Raw genomic sequence first — 25,703 nt, 5'->3', positions numbered from 1 at the left:
TTTTTCACAAAAATAACTTTTGTGCATCTGATTTTCTTCCCCCTCATTGCCAAATGTTTTTCAAAATAGTTGCTATTTTAGGCATTCTGCTGAGCTTTCAAAGCAAAAACAAGCTAACAAACAAACAACCCCAATATTCTGAACAACTTCAGTTAATGTTAGCTTTTTGTGGCTAAGAAGACAAACATATTTAACAAGCATTTGCAGGTCACAGTGCTAGCCAAAAGATTCACACATCTGATGAACTTATTTCCAACTAAATTGTTCACATACAGCTGTTTTTTAAAGGTCTATTTTGTGATACAAAGACAAAATTCCTGGGATGTGAACACTGCAACTCCCCTTGAAATCCTACCCCATTGTGTTAATGGGGTAAAATCTATGAGGGTATGTCTTTGTTCTAGTGCCCATTCACTCCTGGATAATCACAGTGATGAGCTACAGAGCCATGCTCAGGGCTCTCCTTCCATCTGCTCTGAAGAAAGCAGACCCATGTGGCTTTGAACATGGTCCCATCCTTTCTCAGAAAGAGTTAATACCATTAGAGTTGAAACTATCATGGCAATGTTCTCACGAAACAGGGAGCTGCTTCTTTTAACATCATCTTAGATCCAAGCTCATCTGGAATATGAGAAACCTCAGTGTGTTGGGCTCCTGGAAACATACAGTTGTTCAGTACTTAGAAGTCTAGCTCTAAATAATATTGAAAACTAGTGTCTGGTGTCAAAAACTCTTCAAATGAAATTTTTCAAATCTTATTCCCTGCTATAAATAACACCAAGGTCTGCTGCACCAATCCAATTATTCTGAGCCTTGGCTAACCTGTAAACTCTTCTTAGGAATGGCACTGACTTGGAAGCAATCTGACAATTAAACCACTGACATTTCAGATGTGCAAAGACAGAGTAAGAGTCCAGTTTCCAAAGTGTGCCTCTCTAATATTTTTTTAGCCTCTGCTCAACTGAGTTAAGCAAGATAACTCTTGGGATCTTTCTCTCTTCCCTGGGGTAAAAAAGTCAAGACCTGCTCTAACCTCTCTGAACATTCATAGAGTCTTTACAGTATGTAAACACACCTTCATTCCATTATTTGGCACTAACAGTGTTTCCACAGCTCATTATTTCCTGCATGAAATAATGCTTAATTAGTGCTGAATTACAATAGAATTGCTGTGGAACTACATCCTTGCAAATTCCCTAATGAATTCAACATGGTTACTGCCATTGCATTGAATTCTAAATGAATTCATAATGATTAGAAACTCAAGGCATACCTGCCTTACATCGATCGGTGTGTGACAACAAGATTTCTTTATAAACAAGAGTCATGCAGACAATATGTTGATACCAGTATCTAAAGATTTTTAGCTCCTCTTGGGAGAAAGCTGGCAACTGTAGCATTTAAATCCAAGGTGATTACAGTGATAAATGAATCAAATCTTCTTAGTTTTTCCCAGGCCTATTGGGGTTGCAAAGTTACCAAGCCTGCTGAGTGCACAAAGGAATTTAGGTTTCTGCAGTGAAAAGAGGGATGATACTGGATTTAATCAGAGGTGCACAACACCAAGGGGCTTAGCTCAGGTACAGCTCATGTTCACAAGACTGTCATCCCACAAACCTCATTTATTTGCTCTTGCTGTCACAGAATGTTTCTCTCTGTTTTTACTGGCTGATGGATTGGATCCCAAGTTCACAAAGCTGCTTTATAGAGATTACATCATTCCTGATGTCTGTACCCACACAATACCCAGCCCCAGCTTTCACCTCTGTGCTGCAAGCCCAGAAGAAACATCAGCAACCCCACAACTGGGATATCTGCCTTCAGAGTAAACTGTGAACAACCTTTCCCAGCTATCTGAATTCTCTCATTCAATATTTGTCCAATCATGCTTATGATCTTGGGGTAAGCATGTTGGGATTCAGATCAGTATATTTAATCTTTGATGAGTTATTAAATTTTCCTGTCTAAAATTTCTGTTATCTTACTCCTCTATGCACTGAATCCTACATGCCTTGAAACCAATGCCAAAACCACTACTAATTTCTGTAAGACTACTCTCAGGCACATACATTTAGAAAGATATTTTTAATGCTCACTCTCACAATCTTCCCAGTTTGTAGTATCCTTCAGACTTTGACATGTGGAACAGGTTAGGCTGACACAAACATTTCACTTTAATACCCACTCTGTAAGATTTATTCCCACAGACTTATATTGGTCTGTGTTCAAATTAGCAATGGTTCCAGGCAGTCTGCTTCCTTAGGCTGTGCTGGCATAAATCTACTGACTTTCGGGGAGTTACTTCTGATTTCCACTGATAAATGCAAGAAAGGACTCAGTGCTCTCCACCTAAAAGGCTCAGATTAGATTCCTTCTGGCCCCATTAATGTTGTCACTGGTATTCTTTCTGTGTTTCTTTTGTTGTTGTAAGAGCTTTTCCCTCACCTTTTAAGCCGTCAAGATAACTGAAAGTCCTTTCCTTTACAGAATTCCCAAACTGATCTCAGTCTGCACTGAACTTGAATGCACTTTGGAAAAAAACTTCTGTCTCTGAACTATGCACAGGGAATTGAATTAGACAGAACAATCTGGGTCATTGAATCTTGTCCCTTGTAATCTCAGCAAACCATATAATAGATGCTTAGTCCAGATTGGTGTGCAGAACAACCCCTCCCCACATACCACAAACCACAAGATGGTTCATCACTACTCAAGAAGCAAACTCAGGACCATTTGTGAACTTTTTACCCCTACATAGTAAATGCTGCCTAAATTTTAATAAACATCACAGGAAGGAAGATCATCATAATCCCCTCTGATGAAATACAGGTTGTATTCACAAGAATTTGACTTCAGAGGACAATATTGAATGGACTGCATGCAAAGGAGGATATACAGCATGAGCCCAAACTCCACTATGTGTTAGTGCACATCAGAAGGAGGGTAACCATAGATTACTGTCAGTCACAGTGATACTCGTAAGAAGTGGAAGAGAGAAGAAACGTTCCTATAACTCAACCATCACCCACATATGATGTATTTGCAGTGAATTCTCAAGCAAAGAAAAACTGCACACACCACCTGCCTATGAAGTTGGAACTGGGCCTTGAATTTCAGCGCTCTAGGACTACCTCTGTTTATAATCATGCTCCCAATTACAGGCTCCGTTTGCACAGGCTGGCTTTGGCAAAATGCAGATTGGAATCTTAAGTTCAAAAGGGAGCTTGGTGCAACTGACTTGTAATTGTGAGAGTCAACAGTTGGATAAAGAATCCTTTCGACATGCTTAAACCAGGTCAAGATGTAGACATACTGTGTGTTGCTACAGGCAAATGCTGAGGCAATTACACTCCCATCTAAATTCTGGCAGAGATGATCTATTTCTAAGTCTCATTAAAAAGGTTTATTTCTGACATGTTCTGGTTTGCACTAAATGTTCTGTACTTTAAAAGTAATAACATGGTGGAATATCCTCCCTACAAACTATTCTGCTCTCCTTCCAAGTGATGAAATCTGAGTCTGAGATCAGGATGTTCATGTTGTCTGAGCACCCTTCTGTTTGGTCCTCATGCCCAATGGCTACAAAGACGTGGCCTGGTAATCACACATGGTCTACAGATAAACATATTAAGACATCAGGAAATGTTCCCATCACCAGCCTAAAATAAGCATTTCCTACAAAGCCCTATCACACTCTTGTTGTCTGGCATGGATATTGCTGGTTCCACTCTGACAGCTTTGAATGTTTGAACCTTTTCAAATGGTTGAACACATTTGACCCTCCCATGAGAGGTGAAGAAGGTTGAACATAAGTATAATCCCTAGTTGTGCAATGTGTACGATAATGAGCCTCAGCAACTCATTGGCAGGCAGTGATTTTAAGTGGTATGCATGCAAAATATGCAGCTACATTAACCAGTCAGGCAAGGAAGCAGAGACATTTCCTGAGGTGGGAAATATATTGAAATGCTAATAAACCCCGGCAGGTGTTGTTGGTCTTTTGGGGAAAGATACCTAGGAGGAACTTCTTAATTGTATGTTCACCAGATCCTTTCAGCAGATCAAAAGAGACCACTGATATGAGCAAATAAACTTTGATATATGCCTTTCACTAGTGGTACTAATTGGAAGGAAATTCCCTGGCCTGTGGACCAATGCACTTAATTTAAAAGCATTGGAAATGTTAATTGAATAAGGGGGGAGGGTTGATTAGAAGCATGACCTCATGTCTAAAATGATAATGAAGGCTCTTGACACACGAACAACAAAAGGTCATGAAAGTATAAACAATGAGATGAGAAAGAACCATCAGCTAGAGAGTGGACAGTGACATATGAGTCTCATGTGAGTAAGGGTATTGGGTGGAGAGGAAGCTGCCAGCTTCAGGGCTGGGCCAGAGTCACGCACACTCTAAAATGGAAGATTCACATTCTTATTCACCTTTTTTAGAGTTTCAGGGCTCTAAATGAAAGCAGAGTTTTGCTCTTAAACGCTTATTTCTTCCCATCAAGAACCACTGGGCAACATTGTACCTGAGTTACCCAGCACTGTACAGGTCAGAGAAGATTACCTCCAAATGAGGAGTTAGGGAGGCTGACAGATAACCCTTAGATAACCCGCTAGAAGGCGTATGCAGAGATATGCAATCTACTCCTACTTAGAAAAGGTCATTCCCTTGCCTTCAGCAAGGAGAGTCCCATAATTAGGTCAATAGCTGGATTTTTGTTGTTGAGAGAACAGGACTTGGGGGCACGTCTCATCTCCTTGACAGAATGCCTCGCATGCAGACATGGAGCTAGAGCTAAGCAGAAGAGAAGGTAATGTATGCATTAGTTTTGAAATATATATTGGACAGTAATTCTCTACATAAAAGTTGCGTTTGAAAACTGCTTAACTTTATCAAGTGTATATTCTCTCAAGACTTCCTTTTAACTCTTAGACATCTCTGGTACAATATTTTAAAAGAATTTTTGCAATGTGTGAAAAGGATATAATAAGGAAAGACTGTTGTTTGCTTTCCAGAAAAATGTTGCAAGACATGGAAAAGTCTGTTTTTCCACCTCAGTCTCATCATTGCTCATGGTGGACTACATCTTAAATTGCAGGGTTTGAGGAAGTGTTTGAGGTTATTGGTTTCTTGGTTGGTTGGTTGGTGTGTTTTTGTATGTTGAGACATAAATGGGGTGTAGAAACCCAAACAGAGCCAAAGTAGACAAAGGGCATATCTCGTAGCTCAACATCTTTCCTCTTGGAAAGTCTGTATGATGACAGATTTATATCAACTCTGCAATGTCCCTAGTCTGCCCATTCTCATTTCCAGTACCAAAGCAGAGGTACAGTGTTGGAGAAAAAACTGCAATGAGTAGACAGATGATGTGTGGATGTGCTCTGAGAATTTGTGGTTGGTTAGTAATTTCCCACATAGAGAATTTGTTTGCAAACTGCTGAACCTCTATTGAGTATATATTCCCTCTAGAGTTTCACTCTACCTCTCTTCTGGAATCTGTGCTTTTTATATTTTCAGCCTTGTTTGCAGTCTTCAGATTCTGCTTACAAATTCTGCCAGTCTCCTAACTCCTGTATTCCCAAATCCTATTAATATCTGACCTAAAGTGCCTTCAATTCTCACTCTTTCCTTCATACATACTTTACTATCACTGCCTTTCATATTAATGGCAATCCAAGTAAAAAAATCTTATCTGCCTTACCCTTCTTCACAAAGTAAATAAAATTTCTCCTCCTGATGATTCCTGTTCATTGCTAGATTAGCTTAAAATGATTTACAGCTGATTCTTTGAACCCATTTTGGTGATATTTAGCTGCCAAAGCCTCTCCTACGTGTTGCCAAGCTGTTATGCATATTGAACTGATTTCATGAAATACACTGTGTTCCCCTGAAGGTGTTTTTGCTGCTGCTGTTGTTGTTTACTTTCGAGCTTTGAAAAAAGAAAAATAAAAACAAAAAGAGAGAGGAAGGAGGAATATTTCCAATCAGAGGAAGTGGTTTAAATGCAATGTCAATTGCACTTGTAGTAATCAGCCTATAAAGAGGTGCAGTACAACCATCTTCTTCCCTAATTAGCTTCCTTAGAAATTATGCACACTTCCATAGCTCCTCAGGAATGATCTGCACCTTGGTAGATTCAATTTGTTTAGGATATGCCATCGCAACATATTATTTTCAGTCAAAAAATGTGTTACATCTGCTGACCCCCAAGAGTGGCATCATCTAGTCAAAAAAGAGCCCTTAAAAGTGGGGAAGCCTGTCACTCAGAGAGCAGAAGTGAGAGGGCCAAGACATGTGCTCCAGACAGGCATCCAGCTCATGCAGCTGCCCTGCAGTCCCCTTTGTGAAACTGATTCTCTGGGAAAATTAACAGTTCCAGCTGGTGTTTTCCCTCAGATCTCATGATGCCAGCTCTACCTGTAACTGTAATTTCCCATAAAATCTTGATCATAATAATCATTGAAAACTACCAGTCTAAATTAAGAGACTGCTCCTCAATACATCTAACAAACCCAGCTCAGCCACAAGAGGTGCAGTTTTCATCATTGTGTCCCAAAACCATCATCAGTGACCACCCGACCTCCTGCCAAGCTGCCCCCATTCTCCCCTTCCATTGCCACTGTAAGAGCTCTGGTTTATCCTCTTGACTGCTGTAGTTGCTCACACACCACACAACCCTCCAAACAGAGGACAGAAACCCCAGGGACACCAGTCCTACTGTTACTGCCTAGAGCACTCTATGAGGCTCCTGAGAGGAGTTCCCACCAGTGATGCTACTGGTATCATTGCTTCCTTCTTCCTCTCAACACTTATCACAAATCCAGTCTTTGAACTCCTTAGCCTAGTCATGATAGTGGGCTGACACTTTTACAAGTAAAATGCTCTGTTGATGGTTGGGAAAACTCCTGTCTTGTCTGAGGCACTGTCTCCAGGGGATAATGGTAAGAACCCGGTTGGTGGGATGTTTAAAATTAGACAACAGTCTGTTCAGTGTACAAATAAGGAGTAATCTTACCCCAGTATAAAAATGGGCTGAATGGTGGAAACCCTTCTCCCTGTAGCTGCTCTGAATGTGCCTGTGCTCTGCTCTTCCAAACTGCATATCCTGGATGGCAATCAGAGAGAAAGCTGAAAACAGCTGCAAAACGGATATCTGAAGTCTCAAATTATATTTTTCTCCCAGATTGCTCACTGCTTTGTAAAATACTTTTTGTGGAGCAACACCCAGTGCTTCAGTAATTCAGACTCATCCAAGATGATTTACAGAGTAGGAGGGCTAAACAAACTGGTAAATAACTGAAAACACAAAAAAAGGAATGAGTTGTGGAAGGCTGTGTAGATCCCTTTTGTCCTCATGATCTCTTTTGCACACCTCTTTTATCTGGTTTTCCTTTCAACTCCATGGCTTGTAGCAGTTGATACAAGTCCTGTTAAGAAATTAGTCCAGATGCCAATCACCTGTCTTTCTTGTTTACATAGTTATGTGTAGCACCATCTTTGCTTACTGCAGTGACTTACCTTTGTTTAAATCCTATGAGATCACCTTAGGAACTCATTGCCATTCAGTGCAGGAATCTAACCCTATACACTAGGGTAGGGCTATTCCTACCTTACCTGCATTTTAATGGCTCTTCCAGTCCGTTATACTCTAGACTCTGTAGCCCTTCCCACCAGACAGTAGCACATTTTGACCTCAATTTGAGAGGAAACAAAGTATTGCAAATGATTTTTCCATGACTAAAGCCCCAGATAAGGTTTTATAAATGGAAAAGTGAGCCACAGAGCACCATCTGTGTTACACTCTCTGATAAAAAACAAGAAACAAAACAAAAAACAGCCAGCTACTTCAAGCTATCCCACCTTTTGTGACACTGACATGCATTACTTTGCAAGATTCACCCAATTCCAAAAACAATAATTAAAAGTTGCCACTCAGTCCTCTAAGATTAACAGTTTCAGGCAGGTTTGTGCTCAAGCACATATTCCTTAATACAAAGCCACAAGACAGCAGCCATCCAAAGTTCAGAGTTTGCCTATCACCACATAGAAAAAACCACAACGTACACTATTCCTCCTGCAGCATTTGCCACTGACTCAGAATGCCAGCTAAGCACAGCAGCACGAGCATTTTGCTGTTAATGTTATATTTTGGGAGTACGTATTTATCACTGAGGAGACTTGACAACTTGTACAGACATTTACATTTGCATCAAATCCCAAGATATTCCCAGGAGAGGCAATAGTTAACTCCATGTACTTCACAAATGCTAGCAACTCCATGTTCGTGCCAGGGTAAATTTCTCCCTGTGGCATTCTCTGCTTCCAGCTCCTACGTGCTGTGCAGCTTGGCTTGTTCACCATTACAAGTCTCAGAACTGTTTGAGATTCTTATTATTTTTCCCCTTAGTTAACTGAGATATTTGGAAATTTTCCGTGGGAAACAAAAGAGCAAAAATAGACCCTGGCATGGTGCTTTGTTCTTTCTTATTCACAACTTGCTTTTAAACAGAGATTGAGTTCAGCATCTCACTTCTTTTGACCAGCAAGTCTATGTGCTCCTGAAAAGCTTTCAAAAGGAAAATTTCATAAAACCTCAAATGTGCCTGTGAAAGCAGGCGTCAGTCACTTTGTATATTCATCAAAAGGCTCTTAATAGACTCAAATAAATACAGAGCAACCTTCTTCCACTTGAAGTAAAAAAAAAAAACTTGCAGAGCAACTATACATACATTGGATTTATAGGTGCTTTCAAAATCTAAAGTACTGTTTTGTTATGGTTTCAAGGGGACAAGTACAATAGAACAAATTCAGGGGTTCCTCTACTTGCTTTGTAGGAAATCATTCACTACGAACAAATTGCATCTTACATATTCTTAGTATTAACCTCCAGCCAAATGTCAATGTAAGATACTATTCTACAGATATTTTTTCTTTTTTTTTTTTTCCCCTCAGATTTCCAGAATAAAAATCAAGTTTAGGCTGTGGAAAGGTCAACAGGCTTAAGTTTTTGTTAAAAACCAAGACAGGTCTGGATAAGGATCACTGGATTCAAGCAACTGTGGGCTGGCTTCTCTCACAGCTGACAATCTCTCCACTAAGTTGGCTTTTATTTCAATTCTCTTCTAAAAAGGAGTCGAAGAATCCCCCAGGCCCATATAATTGCTCACTATTGTTCTCCCAAGCCAGCAAAGAAAGCAAAACTTCAAAGCCTTGTATATCTGTTACTAGTTAGGAGGATAATGTAACCACACATATTACAACACTGCCTGTGGGATAACTCCGATGTGGCCTCTCACTGCAGTGAAGTAATAGAAGGTCACAGCCTTGGAAAGTCAGTGCCTGTAACACAAGTAGGGAGCTGAAAACTGCATTGTTGTTCTAAACTTTCTTTAGAGATGTGTTTCTGAGTTAGGAAGTAAATCAATCATTGCAGAAGCTCCTTTTGACCCGGGAGCCTAGCACAGAAAGCCACAAATAGATTCACAAGCTTCTAGACAAAATCCAAGTTCTGCTGGAAAACATGTGTCTCCTGAGACAACATGAATTAGCAAAAGTTGCTGGGTTTGATTAACTTCTAGCACAAGTGTTCTGGTAGCCTGGCTTTTTTTGGTTCTGTTGCAGAACCAAACCTAATGCTTCTGGTCACCTGTTCTGTGCCATCCACTGATGGATCACAGTCAACACCAGGGATGTGGGTGATCTCTCTGAATCATATCACTGAAATGTGAAATTGCTGTTACTAACCTTCCTTTGGTGCCATGAAACACCAAATGCAAGGAGGAAGCATTGCTTTCTCCCTGACCTCATGAACGCTGGTTGAATAAGTAGAGGAAGCAGGCACTGGTTGCTGATCACAACAAAATGTTTCCATAATGGCAACACTTGAGCCCCTGTTTACTCAACCTATCTGAATCAAAATGCATGAGAAAACATTGTGGTTCTTCTAGAACAAAGCCATTCTTATATAAGAACCTAGAAATTACTTTAAAAATAAATAAATCCACAATTCTATTGGCATTTGCAATTCACATCTAGAGCCAAACTCAGTGCTTACACTCCAGCTTGTCTGTAATCAGTCCATACTATCCTAAAGTAATTCATTTCATCTGAAATAAAGAATAATGTTTTTCTCTTGGCTATAAACAAGGTGAAGTTCCTAGGTTAGAATAAAGATCATACTGTTCAGGAAGGAGTAGCTGTTGTGACAGCAGGGGACTGAAAACGAACAGGACTGTGCTATCTCTACTGGTTTGTTTACAAGTCCTGCTATCAGTCATCAGTGCCTGAAGCTAGAGGAAGTGAGGGCTTCAACCAGCTCTTTATAGTGTAGATTGAGTTACTCCTGTTGTTGATGTTCGATGTGGATCATTTAATTCATTCTGCAGAAAATGTGAAAATCACGTGTCTACAGCAAGTTAGCCCAGCAGCAAGTTGTCTTGAGAGCTTAGTTTTCTCTCTTTTATTAGGAAGCACTGAAACATATCCTAGTGGCTACAGCAGTGGCTCCACTAATGTTTTTGGCAGAAGAGAGGTAACCAGTGCTTCATGCTGCAGGGGTTTAAGATGGTATATTCAGTAGTTCCAGATGACGCACAGATGATACCAAGCCTGTCTGTAAAAGTGCTTACAGCCACTCAATGTCAAATAAAAATTAATGCTCACCACTATTTTTTAGCTGCAGGTTAAGAAATGTGACCACTCAGACTAAAGACCAAGTTTATGGCTGGTATTGCCTGGTATAGCTCCAATGACTTATGCAAATTGTGTTATAGATCAATCTGCATATCTCCTCTCCCCCAAACCCAACTAAAAAGACATTAAAACAACAAATCTGAATTATAACAACAAAAACAAAGAGACATCACAATTCTTCCTTCCTTTCCTTCAGATGCCACCGTGTTGGCATGATTCATGCTCCCAGTGTATCTACTCTTAAGGAGTCCCAGAGCAGCGATGGTGGTGCAACCAGGGTCACCTTTACAGCAAAGGGGTGAGAAGTGATGGAACTAAATGGGAAGTCAAAGCCTCTGCAAAGAACAGGACAGCTACTGCACAGAACAGGGCATGGGTCTGTTCCCTGTAGGGAAACAAGAAGCCACATGATAGTTCTTCTGTATATACCTGCCTGAATATTGTTGCCTTCTGGCAATAGAGGAGGGGAAAGACTGCAATCTCCTAAAGAGATCAGGGATCTCAGCACAGTATTCTGATTGATACACAGCATGGGGTACACGCTTACCAAAATTTATAAAAAGATCATCATTCACATTAATTTTTCTGTCCCACTGTAAAGTCTGAGCTACGGAGGCCCTGAGATTCTCACCTCCACATATCTGTGATCTGCTGTACTTTTACTTGCCATTATTACTCAGCCTAAGAAAATGTGCTGTCCAGAATGAGGGGCAATAGAATCATAGAATAACAGAATGGCGGCTTTAGTTGTAGGGGATTTTAAAGATCATCTAGTTCCAATAAACAGTATGATTCCAGCACTGACATCTAAAAAGTTCCCAGATGTTCAGAAATAGTAGGCAAATCTTTGTTTTGCATTACGTTTTCCATTTTCTGGTGGAAAATTACATTAAATAATCATTTTCATAGGACATGGAAAATTCCACCTGCAGTATGTGTGTTCTATTATTGTTATTATTGCAGACAAGGGAAATCGTAGATATTGTTTACAGAGGCAGACAGCTTGTTTATTCAGCATCAGCTTGAGCTGGCCAACCAGCTTTAAAATAAAACTCTATGTGAAAAGCTTGCAGGAATAAAAATGATTTACCATCAGAAATATCCGTTCATTCAATAAACTCAGCTAAAACTTCCAAATACAGCCTGCAGTTTGATTAATGTAACAGTCCATTGAACTGTGCTTTAGCTGGGACTCAGGATATTGCCGTTCACTTATTCTTGATGGATGGGAGGAATGGGATGTCTCTGTCACAGGAAGACAGGCAAAGAGTCCTTTGGTAGTCCTATACCCCAGGACATGTGAACAGATGGGGTCAGTTCTGGTGTGACACTAAGTACTCTGTGAGGGATGCTGCTTTCAACAAACACAGTTACCTGGCTGAAAGTAAGAGGTAACTTCTATTTGATTTTACAGCCTGATAACAGCAAGTTATAAAAACTGTGACAACTGGGGCATATGAACTCTCACTGGCTCTGCGGGAGTCACTCACTTAAGATTTCATCTCACAGAACACTTAGCTTTTCCTTTACGACTGTCCCATAAAACACCCCCAGGCAGGAGCTTTTCTCTCACCTTGATTACTCAAACCTCTTCTTCCTTTTGCTTGCTTAATATCCCCTTCATTCTCCTCACATCTCTTTAAAATTTTAATTGGAAATGTCCTTGAGTGGAACCCTCTTCACTTGGCCACATCCATTTAATTTGGTATTTCAATGCCATGTGAAAAGAGGTTTGTTATTTATTTAACATTTTTTCAGGGAACAAAAAAAAAACAACAATAACACAAGCTCAAGGTGTTAGAGCATTTTTCAGATTAAAGTGTAGTATAACTTCAATAAGCTGCAGAGGCTACGACCAGAGCAATGAAGTTTTGAAATCCCCAATCCCCTGGTTTTGTACTTATAATCTGGCCTTTATAAATAAAAACGTCATGAAATTGGAAATAAATGAAATAAATTGGAAAGAAACTTTACAGAAATCAACTTGTGCAGCTCTTGCACATCAGGACAATCCTGCTGGGAGCACGTAAAGGTGCTTTACATTTACTCCTCATGATCGTCACCTTTGTCAAGGGAACCAGAAGAGATTCTGAACCTGTGAATTATTGCAGAGCCACAGAAAGATGATTTTCTCTTCCTGCCTGACCCGGTGAAAAAGCCTCTAGTGAATTTTCTCCTTGCTGCCTCTCTGCTGGAAGCAGCCAATTGAGGAAGTCTGCTTTCCACAGAGTCCATTTACAACTGGCAGAGTGTCTTGCAGCACTGTACATTGAAAAATGTTCTGCCATGTATTCAGTATGCTGAAGGGTGCACCTCAGCAATTGCACACCCATTGGTTATACTTGATTTTCTCTGTGACAAGCCTTTCGGGCTTCAGGGTAATCATCATACACCAAACATCCACACACAGTACACATCTCAAACCACAGCTTTGTGTCCTCTTTCTGACAGCTAAAAAGAATTGGCCCCCTGGCACACCTGTCTTCATACCAAAGCTGGGCTCGCATTCTGGAGGCTAGAGCCAATTTTGGCCTTATTATGGGAATATTTTCAGTACCAAGGATTTTCAACAGCACCAATCAAGCATGGAGCGAGTCCTATGGGCGGCAGTCAAGCTAGCATTAACTCAAAAACCTTGTTACTTCAATTTTTCATATCTCTTCCTCTATATTCCTGAGTTTTAAACCTTAGTGAAGTCTTACATTCCCCTCTCTAGGCCACCCATGGGCTTCTAGACTGATGCAAAGCCTAACCATTGCTGAGGAGCATAGTTCCGAGTGACAGAGACAAATGCAGGGTAGCCTGCGCCTTGCTAACAAGGCTGATTGCTCCTGTTTGCCAAGAGGGGGGACCTGATGTGGTCAGGGGTGCCCAGCCACTCCATAGAACTGTAGGATCAGAGAATGGCTCATGTTGGAGGGGACCAACACTCCTGTCATGGGCAGGTAACGTCCCACCAGACCTGGTTGCCCAAAGCCCCATCCAACCTGGCCTCAAGCAAGCACCTATATGGATAGGGCATCCATAACTTCTCCAGGAAACCCATTCCAGAACCTCATCTACCTCTGAGGGACGAATTTTGAAGACAAATCTCCACTATTTGAGTTTAAAACCATTCCCTTTTGTTCTGTCACTATCTGCCTGTGTAACATGTGGCTCACCACTCTTGCTGACAAGAGCAAGAAACTCCTCCCCCCTCCAGTGCACCTCATCCACATGATCAAGCACCTCTTAGAGCAGCAGAACTCAGTTTTTCCCTGAGCAATTCTGCTGTGGAAGGAGGTTATCTTCATTCAATTGTTTTCAGGGTCCAGCAACAGAGTCAGTGCAGAGTCACTGATCACACTAACTCAGGTGTGAACAGCGCAGTCCCATTCCTACAGACATTCCATCTAGTTTAAACTCATTACACATTTCTTAGCATCTGTTTGCAGCTGATAATTCATTCCTAATGTAACTGTCTCTGAAAGACTGTTGTAATAGTTGCAGTGCCAAGCTGCAAACAGGATGCAGAAAGGACAAAGCAGCTGACTTCTATGTATTTGTCATTTGCAAAACTACCAGCATTTGTACCCAGAAGCCAGAATGCCAGATTTCTCCTCAGATGTGAAGGTGTTTGATATTTAGGAAGGTTACAGAGGTGATGCAAACTTGTATGTAATAACACACAAAGAACCAACCCATGGCAGCAATTAGTTCACAGTCAGAGACAAATGGCAAAGTTTTGTATTGGTAGGTTTTTGTTTGTTTCCTCACTGACTGTGGCACACGAGGTATAAATACCAGAGCTCTGACTGCACCCTTACTTGGCTGATAACCCAGCAGAGGCAGTGGGAATTCTGTGCTCGCTAAGAATTTCAGATAGAATTTCAAAAAATTGAGCTTACTGCTGCTGATTACATATTATTAACTCTGCAGTCCCTCCTGTGGTAAAGATAAGCACTATGACCCCTATTTCACAAGAACAAAAGCAAAGGCAAAGTTTCTCTAGTCTCTGTTACCATAGAAAACATGCTTGCATTCCACAGAGTGTCGGTGTCTCAAAAGCTACACTAAACATCCCCAAGCCCATCCTAGAAGGATCTATCAGAAAAGGGAGAATGCATTGACACTAGAGAACCTCATGCAGTTTGTATTTCAGAAAGAGAACAGGCAGGAACCACCAGCATGGGTTAATACTAAAGCATACAATAGAGCCTTATTTTCAAGTTAGCACTTCATTCCTAAGTGCCCTTTAGCATAATACATCACAGAGCAGGGATGACATTTCTATCCTTGCAAATATGCTGCACTGTTCCTAATCAGGAGTAGCTGTATCAGTGTTGCCACCTCGTAATACAGCCTGAACTACTGCAGTGATGTCATTTATAATGGCAAGCCACAGGGCTTTCTAAACAGGTCTGCGTTGATAAGGAAAGACTATCTGGTAAACGTCACATTTGAATCACAGCTAAAATACGAAATGCAGCAGGGATTAGGAACTGCTTTTAACAGGAACAACACATTGTTGACATATATACGCAAAAGCGTATAGATTTATAGTCTCCTTCATCCTGTATTATCCCTAGCACCAAAGGTGATGAAACATTCCCCTGCCATCCTGCATATTCCAGTTTGTCATCCTTTTTGCCGCTGGCTTTTTTGTTTGTTTTTGTAGCAGTATTATAAAGTCCATATGGGGTTATTAAATGAAAATAAGGATCTGACCCAATCCTTCTCCTCTGTTATTCCCCAGATGAGAGTGCTACAAACAGCAGACTAGAAACAGCAGATGTTCTCCCTAAATAACATCTCCTACCACTAGTGCCTATACTATGAGGCTGACACTAAGCCCTAAGAAAAATATATCAGACCTCTCTAGAAAAGCAAAAGTTAGCATGGGGAAACAACAGAAAGAAGCCAAATGGTGTCAGGAGAGGGAGTGGAAAAAAGAGAGAAAAGATTTATGGTCACAAATCTGAAAGGGAGGAAGCCAGATGGAGACACATATCAGAGTGACCTTAATATCTCCCTCCATCCTTGAACATGTCCAGGGAGCTGGTGGACACTGTCCAGACACTGGGCTCAGAGGAGCTTTGGTTGACTTTCTGTAGCCTTTCTTGTATTCTTGTTGATAAGTGAAGTGATATACAAATGAGAGAAGCTGGTATGTTAGGAATGGCTGATTTCCAACTAGTATCATTAATAATTGAAAGTGAGTCTGAGACTCACTTCAGATCTTTAGGGAAGTTTGTCTACAGCAGCTGGTCCTCAGCGCTCAGACCTTGTTCTCCCTCTCTCTGCAGGATAATGTAGTATGCATACACATGCTTTGAGGGGTTACAGAGAAAGCTATTAACCCTATAACAGTCAAAATATAACACGAAAGGAAAATTACGCAGCATTCAAAATAGTGGTTCTTATTACTGAAATAAAAGATAATTTTATAAAACCAAAGAACAAGGTATAGTTTGGTGCCACAAAATTCTAAGTAAAGTTTCTACACCATTCCCATGTGTGTGCCATCTACCATACCACTGTTTGGCAGCAAATACAGTAAACGTAACCAGCAACCACAACACGCATTTATAACATGATGAAGGCACCCAGAAAGCCAGAAATGTTAGGTTACAAATCATACCCAGAGCAAGCCTAACTCAGTAGTGAAAAGTATCTCACAGACTTAAGTGATACTTCCACTTGCTGCAACATAGACCACCTTGGGTCCCCTGTAATTGTCTTGGAGATCTCAACCAGCATTCTACAATGCTGACAGAGAATTCGAGATTGTGTAACTGATGTTTTAGAAGGCTGGCAAAGAATACAAAAAGTAAATAGTAGGCCATTCTCACATGAATTTACTTGCCAGTGAGCTAATATTACATCAGTCCAGACTCTGGAATGTCTGCCAAGGACAGAGTCTCCTTCAATCTAATTTAAACTCACTACGTGGGGGGAATCCAAAACCTAAGTATATCATTGTAAATTGGCTCCATATCAGAATTTTCAATTTGGAGTATCATACACGTTTTTTATGAAGTATCCTTAAAATCAAGGAGCCAGTATATAACATTCTTGGTTTTTGAATTGAGTTTCTCTTTTGAAATACAGAAAACTTCTGCTTCTTGTTGTTTTACGTTGTACAGATGCAAATGATCAAGGGGGGGAGACCATAATTTGGGTCATTTGAACAGTGTTTTCTAACTACTTTGTAACAGTATGCAACAGTAAGAAACTTAGACAAGAAGTCAGTAGTAGTTTCTGATCTTCCTGTAGTACAGTTTCCAGAAACACACTGTTACTGTTCAGCAATAGCTTACAGTGTTATTTAGAAATTGACCCCAAAGCTTGTATTTGCTCATTTTGTCAGAACAGTCATTTATAGTGCATGTTCTTCCACTACAGTGAAAGAGTCAAGCCTTTCCTACAGAAACTGGATTTCCCTTGGGGGTTTAGAAACCAAATGCATTCTGACCTTACTCACTGCTTGACAAAAATATGGCTTGTGGTGCTTTGTTTCTATGACATATCTGAGAAATGCTGTTATGAACTCAACATTTCAGGCTGTGTGGATTGCTAATATCTTGGTTTGGAGTTTATAGTAATTGGAGGAGTCCTCTCCCATTGGAAGAGTACTACTAGCCTTCATCCTGAAACAGCCAGAAACCTGAAAGCTTTTGTATTTTTCATGAACAACAAAATGATTTTTCCATTCTCATACCAACATTGTGTCACCTGATCTTTCTGAATCTCTCTTTGTTATTTCAGCAGAGTATATTTTATGACTTTTCTTGCATGGGACATAGATAGTACACCTATGATGGAAATAAAAGTATCAATAGAATAATAGATACATTCTTCCACCTGGAGCAAACATACTCCTCAAGAACATGAGAAATCCTCAAGTATTTCCTCAACACAGATATTCCAGGAATATCTGTAAGTAGTTCACACAAGTCTCTTAAAGTGCTGAGGGGGCTTTCAGCAAGCAAGCCTCAGATTGGTAGATTTGGGTTAGTCTTATACCCTAAAGGTAACATATCCTTAACCCCTCACATGCACTGACTAAATCAAAGAGAAAGTTACCTCCTGGTAGTGTACTGGCATGCCCCAGAGAGTACATTCTGATCCTACAGTTGAGACAACTGAGGCTACTAAGGTATGTTTCATTACTGAAAACTGGACCTATTGGTTTTTAAATGCTTGGCCTCCTACTGATGCAGCAAATAGAGGGAAACTGTATGAGAATTATATAAAGTGAATCAGCAATGTGGTCCTTAGTAGCTCCCTCCTAAATCAAGAGACTTCAACCTGAACAGAGTAGCTGAGACCTCCTCTATCTGTAACTTGATTTCTTACCAGTACTAAGAAGTGCTGGTAGACACCAACCACAATAAAAGACCATAAAAGACACCAGCAGAGGACACAAATCAAGAGTAGTTTAAAACTATGGGTGGAAAGGAGGGATTAAACAAGAAGTCTGAATCCATGCTTGCGCTAGGAAAAGTGTACAAAAGGGAAATGGCACTGGAAAAGTAGAGAGAGCAGAAAAGGGTGAGAAAAAACCCTCAAAAGCAAATAAAGAGAGTGATGAAAGAAAATCAAAAGAAAGGAAAACTCTATTTAGGTCTATTTAGCTCACTGAACATTTTTTTTTCAATAGCAAGTATATGAGGCAATCTATATTCTTAAGCAAAAAAAGAAAATCATTTCACTGCAATCTAGATAATTTCCCACTCCAGTTGATGATATAATGCACTAAGAGCAAAAAGCTCTAAATCATCCAGAATAACCTACCAGTCTCACTTTCCCGTGAAAAAAAGAAATAGACTTTATTCTAAACTGTTTCACTCTCACAGATAATGCCTGGTAGAGCCCCCACTATGTACTCTACACATACTACATTCCTCCCATGTCACTGTGGATGTGCTGCAGATACGGTCCTTCCCATGGGTGTAGCTGCTCTAGAGAGGCTCTGCCCATATACACCACCACCCGTTATCTCCTTTCCCGTGGCCTTCCCAAGACCATTTCCATCATCATGGGCATAAGCAAATAAAAGGAAGCAGAGATTGCATTAAACCCATCTAACAGTGCTAAGGAATTGTTTTAAACTTCATTCTGCCCTCTTCCTGCAGTAGCAAGCTGCTGTTATGTTTTTCTCTCTGCTCTGCAGAGTGCTAAATCCAGCCAGAAAGCTGTTACGAAAAAATACCCAAGGGAAGTGTAATGGAGAATTTTTCTTAACTGATTTCTCTTCTAACATTGTTTCCTTCCTTCCTCCTCTCCCCACCCTGCCGACTCGATCCTCAGCCCATTGATGTCAAAGGAAAAACCCACACTGACCTCATGCGGCTTTGGATCACCCTTCCATTCCTAAGCCATTTGTTTTTATAAGTGAGGTAACAGGAGCACTAAAAAACCCTGTTAGAAGAGCTCTGGAAGTGCCATCCACTGCCCTGAAGGCTGGTGTGAGTTGTCAGTAGAATCACATTGTCGAATCTGGGATAATATCTTTCCTTCAATATACCGCCATTATGAATTCATTTGACATTCAATGTACAGTAATAACAATGAATTTGCTGGATATTGAATGTCACATACTTTCACAGGTACAGCATTTCATTGTAACGCACAACAGCTTTAGTTTAACGATAGCAGAGCTTTTCCAGGATCCTCTCTTTAAATTCCCCCTTTTCTCCAGGGGAACAATAAATACTCCTTAACAATACCTAAGAAAAATAAAATCATACTTTGCTCTGGGAGAGAAACATGATCTACATGCAAGGCCTTCAGCAAGCTGAACCAAATGCTTCCTGGGACACAGCAAGCATGAATTTGTGTGCAGAGGATTTTTGAAACTATAGAATGGATGGCCTGGAATATTAATCAATTTTGTGGCTTTGTTTTGGGTTTTGCTTTTTTTTTTCTCCTTAATTGATTCCAGAGTGCAAAAGGAAATAACCCTGTTTCAAACCATCCTGCAGCACAAATATAAAGATGTCAATCAGAAGGATGGCCAGGAGATTAATTTTAAAATACACTCTCAGGTAGTGAGGAACAACGTGGAATTGTTCTTTACGAAGCAAGATAGGAATGTGACCTTTGAAAAATCAGGGCCAAATCTCACCTCTATTCATAGAATCATTTGAGTTGGAAGAGGCCTTAAAAGGTCACCTGGTCCAACTCCCTTGCAAGAAATGCAGACACCTACAGCTATATCAGGGAGCTCAGAGCCCCCTTCAGCCTGGCCAGGACTGTTACATATATAGATTGTCCATAGGAAATAGATCATATTGCAAAAGTTCAATTTTCACACAGTGATGTGAAGTCTTTGTTGTACAGTGCCACATCATCTGCTGGAGAAGAATTTGAATGGCAGCATGTGCGCCCATCAGCTTCAGGAGGGAAAATGCGCTGTGCACAGAATGGATTTCCTAGATGCTCACTGGGTTTACAGGTTCGCTTTAAAGAAGGAGAGACATTCAAGTCACCTACTACCATAGAAGAAACGATCACTGTACAAATGGATTTCTTTTCCTTGTTTTCATGCAAATCACATGGATATGCAGTGTCTGTAAAAGTCCATAAATAAATCGAGATAAGTTTACTTGTTAAATCAGTCTATTCTATGAAGCATTTTTTGACACCTTAAGGGGAAAACTGGTAATATTTCTAGTGACAAAGTAAATTCTGACATAAGCTGCACTGCTACTAGTGCAGAATCCTCCAAGTGTCATGGGAGCACTTTGATTACTGCCTGTTGTTTTGCTGAACTCTGCTGAAAGAGTCAGGTAAATCTATGGTTTCTGTAAATGGTCCTTCAGCAAGATGAAAAGAACTATTGAGTGAGCAAACATGACAAGGCTTGGAGGAGAAAGACCCCTTAGTGAGCTTTGTGGAAGTCCAAAGAATGAGTAGCTTCCAATTAGCAGGTGATATGGGGTTTATAGCCATATGATTGTTTCAGTCCTTTATTTAAAAGCTCTTGAAGCTGCAAATTTTGATGCTCTCTCTTCAGCTTTATGTTTGCTTGCATAGTTTTCATCTGAAAGTAGGAAAGTTGTTTCTATGATAAAGTGCCCTTCAGTTTAACATACAGAAGCATGGTGAATATATTAAAGCTCAAAATGAGTAAGACCACAAATGTAACTATTGTAGCTTACACTACATCACCACCCCAACCTTGCATAGAAAGGGTTGAACCTACACAACTATTTGCAAAGAATATGTTCCAGAAGACAATCAGCATTCAATGAAAGAGAACTTGAGGGAGAAACTGGAATCTCTGACAAACTAAAGGCAGCAATAATCACTGGGATAAGGCAAAACGGAAGGCAAGACCCATTCTTTAATTACTAACTCTTCAGAGCTGTACAACAATGGGAAATAACTGAATCCTAAATGAGATAGTGTTGTTACCTGTCATGGATCACGTCTGAGCAACATTATTTTTGCCCACTTATCCCTTAGTATCATTATTTTATCAGCAGTATCGTATGCAGGCTTTCAAACAGCTGTCTACAATGTGGTAGCTTTGGAGAAGGCTATGTTAGTAATAATAATAATTTTTTAAAAAGCCTGAAATCTGGTTTTCTTATACTTAATAAGCAAAGTGGCTTTTCTGTACTCAGCTCTTATACCACATGAGTGGCAAAGACAAATTCTCACTATAATTAGATCCTGTTGATGAAGTACTGTTGGCAAAAGGTCTCAGTGTAAGGATATGAAATGGACTTGCCTCATATTTGTGAGCCACTTATTTAATGAAACATGGATTGATAAGTCACCAATGTCTGCTTTGCTTTTTGTAGTACAAATGCATTGCTACATTCAGATACACAAAGAGAAAAATAGAGTAACAGTTAAATAGAAGAAGGAATAATTAACTCAAGCAGATGCGTTTTAACAAAGAGTTACAAATAGGTTATTCCAAATAATACAAAAAGGCAGTGGTTTAGAACATACTATCTGAATAAAATGTTGCTTGGAAGAGTTCAAGGCAAAGCATAGCTATTTCCCAATCAAGTTTATATGTGTTTCACCTGTCAATTCATACAATTACTGGTTATATCAAATATTCTACTCTCAGAGCCTATGCAGAGATATGACACAAGCAGATAATTTTTGATGCACTAGCAGTTCGGTAGTAAGACATGCAACACATCGTGTCATGCTCATGATGTGCTTTGCTTCATGTGGTTCACCTCCTGAGCAGCAGTGAAACAGCAGCAGTACCAATTGGCTCTGCTGCCTGCACAGTACAGCTACCAGCTTTGAACCATGACAAAGATGAACAGAGAACCAAAGACACTAATCGCAGTGCTACCTCAGCTGTGTGCAACACTTAATAAAGCAAGAACAGGGATCATTTCATGCACCACTTAAAGGAACATGATTGCTTAACAGCACACTGCAACTCTGCCTGAAAGCTTTGGATCAGAAGAGGACTGGCCCACCTAATGGAAAGCATAAGGCAGTCAAAGAGGCAGTAATCATTCAGTGTGCTATTATTACACTTATGAAAAGTACAGTTTAATGCTTTGTGAACACCAGTTGCTGTGACTTGAATTTTACATCTTTGCTGATGGCAATCCCAAAAAGCCAAACAAGTTAACACCATGATAGAGAGGATGGCTAATTTTACTTTTAAAGAAAAAAAAGAGTAATGACTACTGAATTAGCTATATTACTTCTCCTAGCAATTTAAAAGTCTTATGAGCCCTGAGCTTTAAGTTAAAAGATGTGACGTGATGGTAGCTTAATGTAAAGGAATCTCTCCTTATAATAAGATTGAATCTGACCATTAATGAAATATATTAAGCTGTACTTACTACTTCTTTCAATAAAAACACATATTTTACATATTGTATCTAGGTATGCTCATGAGCTGCCTGAACACACAAAAACCAGGTATTTCTTATTTTCACCAAAAGCCACAACTTTTTAACTCTGCTCCTAAGCTTTTATATTTTCCTAAATAGAAAATTCATCGCAAGCTACATGTCATCTTATCAACACTTGACTTCCTGTCCTTTAACATAACTTTTACTATGGCAGTCTGCATTTTAGAAAGGTGTATTTGGCCACACACAATCTGCAACTTCAGAAGCGGTCCAAACAAAATGAAACACTCAGAAGGGGAGATCTGACATTTGGGTTGAACCTTTTTCCTACAGAGGCTGGAAGAAACTGAAAGCCAGAATGCTAGAAGATAAATGAAAGTATGACTTTGTGTTACTGAAATTGCTTGAATATTTTCCTGGACTTTATCCTGTACAATTAAACAAGGTATTTCAATTAAAATCTCTAGCTTAGCCTCATTTCCTCTCATGTAGTTTATTGCTACAATCTTGCATGCTCATACTTCCTTTTGTTCTGTTCTTCACCATTCCTTTTCCTTTCAGGACTACTATTTCAAATCAAGTTGCACTGTGCTCACCCAAACTGTAATTCAGTTCCTGAAGCATGCCAGAAATGTTTAAACAACTTTCACAGAGTAAAGTCTGATTAAGAGCTGTGATGCTGTTCCAGCATTACTGTTAAACCTCAAATTAAGCCTTTGGGCCTCTTTGCATTTTCTTCCAGTAACTAGTGACAAAGTTTGGAACACCAAAAACATTCCTTCCTTCATCCACACCAGTTGCTTATCAAACAAACAATCCATGTGTAAATGTTTACTGTGCATTGGACCTGGTTTTGCTTTAATCATACCCAAATCTGGTGCATGTCATCAGGTCTCACAGACTTGAACAGCCTCACCAGGTGGTCTCTAACTTGCTCTTAGATTACAGTTGGGGTGATTCTGCTCCTGCAACCCCTGCCTAAGGGTTCAGAAAGTCAGCCAGAGTGCTCTGAAACCTGTTACCTTTACAGTCCCCAAGCTCACCAGTCAGACAGAGATTCTGCCCCTCTCCTAACCAGCTGAAGGATGCATCCTCTGGTCAGCCAAAACCAGTCACAAAGCAACACCCACCAATCAGAAGACAGCTAACAGCACATGTCACAGAAAGCCTAGTAATTCCAGAACTGTCAGTTCCACACAGATGGACCAAGTCACAAGAAGACTGCACCACATCACTACCAAATGATGGGGAAAAAGAGGTAAAGAATTAATCTAGTGGTCACCACAGGTAGAAAACCACATGGAAAATGGGACAAATGAGGGAAAACAAAACAGAACATAGAATTACACCATAAATCATCACAATTGTGTGTAAATGCTGAAGTGAAGGATAGCTCCTATTGCCCACCACATTCTTTCATCAGAGCACTTGATATTCTACTCTATTTTTTTTGTCGGCAGCTAACTAGTTACCAGTTACCATGAGCATTTCTTAATTTTTATACCAAGAATATTTATCCATTCAGTATCATCGTACATTCTTTCTGAACTTAACAGCATCAGAAAATAAATAATGCAAACAATATTCTCAATATAGCAACAGGAACAGCCAAACACATCACTGTCTCTGTTTAAATCGAATATTTGTGTTGAATTTTCATATCACATTTCAAGAAATTCATTCCCAGTTTTTTCATCCTAAATGTCTTGAGTTAAGACTAGACAATTCTGGTGTTATAGAGACTTATCTCTGGCTATGATCTTATTTACAGCCACAGATAATTTACTTAGGAATGACCTAATCATGCCATGCAAACTTCAGCTGGCCAAAGACATCATTTTGCCAGAAGATAATAACTCTGACGCTAACCTGTTCCTCTACTGTCCTCTGTTTATCATTGTGTACTGGTTAAAACCTGAGCTGGAAGAGGATATCAGGGGAAGAGCAGAATACCAGGCCTTGGAGAATATGAAAATCAGCAATGATATTTAGGTGAATGTATAGTTAAATTAACATTGCTTTGGTGCAATCATAGTGAGAGTGTAGTGTGTATAAATAATATGATCAAATTCTTGCCAATATCCTACCTGGTCTACCAGTCTTACCTCTGTGAGGATTTTCTGGAAATTTAAATTGAAGCCTTCAGGAACCATGAGCACTGAAGTGATTTGCAGATCATTGGTGAGTGTAGACCACCAGCTGATGTGCATGACACCTGCAGCACAGAATCAAACCCATGTGCTTCTGAATGTCCACAGGTGGTGGAGGATGATCTAACTGAGGATCTTCCCCTATTTTTGTGTGTTCTTCCTCTGCCACTTTCATGTTATTACAGTTTAATTATTGAATGACCATAACTGCTTCTATTTGTTTCTATTTGACTTCAAGTAATTAAATTAAAGCAGCAAAGCTCAGGAAAAGAAACACAATTCAAAAATTATACCTATTCTGGAGGACACTTTTGCTGCTATCATGTACCTTGAAAATTGGAAGAAGGTGGCAAGGTTAACCAAAAGAGCACTGCCTGCTGTGTCAGTTCATTGACATAGTCATGAGAGATGGGAAGAGAAGTGAGAGTGTATCTTGGCAGAGTAGCCACAGTCCTCAACATCTGGCAGAAGAAAAAGAATTTGCTGAATAATGACCAAGACAGGCTGAAATAGACTGACAATTCAGTGACTCCTAACATACAGAGGGCATGCTTCCATTTCAGTCAAAGGTGTGATTAGGGCATTGATAGCAATAACAACTATTAAACCAATCCCAAGGGTTCCACAAAGGGTGACTCAAGAAAAACCTCATTCATTTCAGCTTTATCTGCTAGAAAAATATCAAGGCTTCAGATATCAGAAGAGATGGGGATTTACTAAGTCACCTCTGCCAAGAGCTAAAGCACATGAACACATTTTATTTTTGCAGGAGATTCTGGGAACTTCCTTAGGTAGAAGTTCAATTGCCAACACGGTTCCATGTAGCTTTCAATTTTCTATAATCTGAGGTGCAGGATGGAGCAAACTCAAAGACAAACAAACAAGCTACTTATGCAACCTCTTTTCTACAACAGAAAGCATTTACTTGTCTTTCTAAGGAAAAAGCTAGTCATGTTCTCAGCTGATACAAATTGACATAATATATGCTGCTGAAGAAATTTACATCAGCCATGACCTTGCTCCAGGGTT

The 25,703-nt window shown here is 39.9% G+C and overlaps 1 long non-coding RNA gene across 2 annotated transcripts in view; it reads right to left on the bottom strand.

Annotated features, from left to right (window-relative positions):
- LOC107315280 (uncharacterized) overlaps positions 1-25,703 on the bottom strand; it is a 117,303-nt gene that overhangs the window by 9,658 nt on the left and 81,942 nt on the right. Inside the window, exon 1 of one of the 2 annotated variants that reach the window (XR_001555852.3) lies at positions 23,568-23,648. The exons of the other annotated variant lie outside the window; for it this stretch is intronic. This is a non-coding gene — a long non-coding RNA (uncharacterized LOC107315280). Of the gene's footprint in view, positions 1-23,567; positions 23,649-25,703 lie in introns of those variants that run through there. 2 annotated transcript variants of the gene reach the window in all.

This window comes from Coturnix japonica, chromosome 5 (assembly GCF_054131305.1).
Source record: "Coturnix japonica strain WE chromosome 5, WE-NBRP24, whole genome shotgun sequence".
Taxonomy (NCBI): Eukaryota; Metazoa; Chordata; class Aves; order Galliformes; family Phasianidae; genus Coturnix; species Coturnix japonica.
The sequence above is the reverse complement of the archived record's forward strand: the minus strand, read 5'-3'. Positions and strand labels throughout refer to the sequence as shown.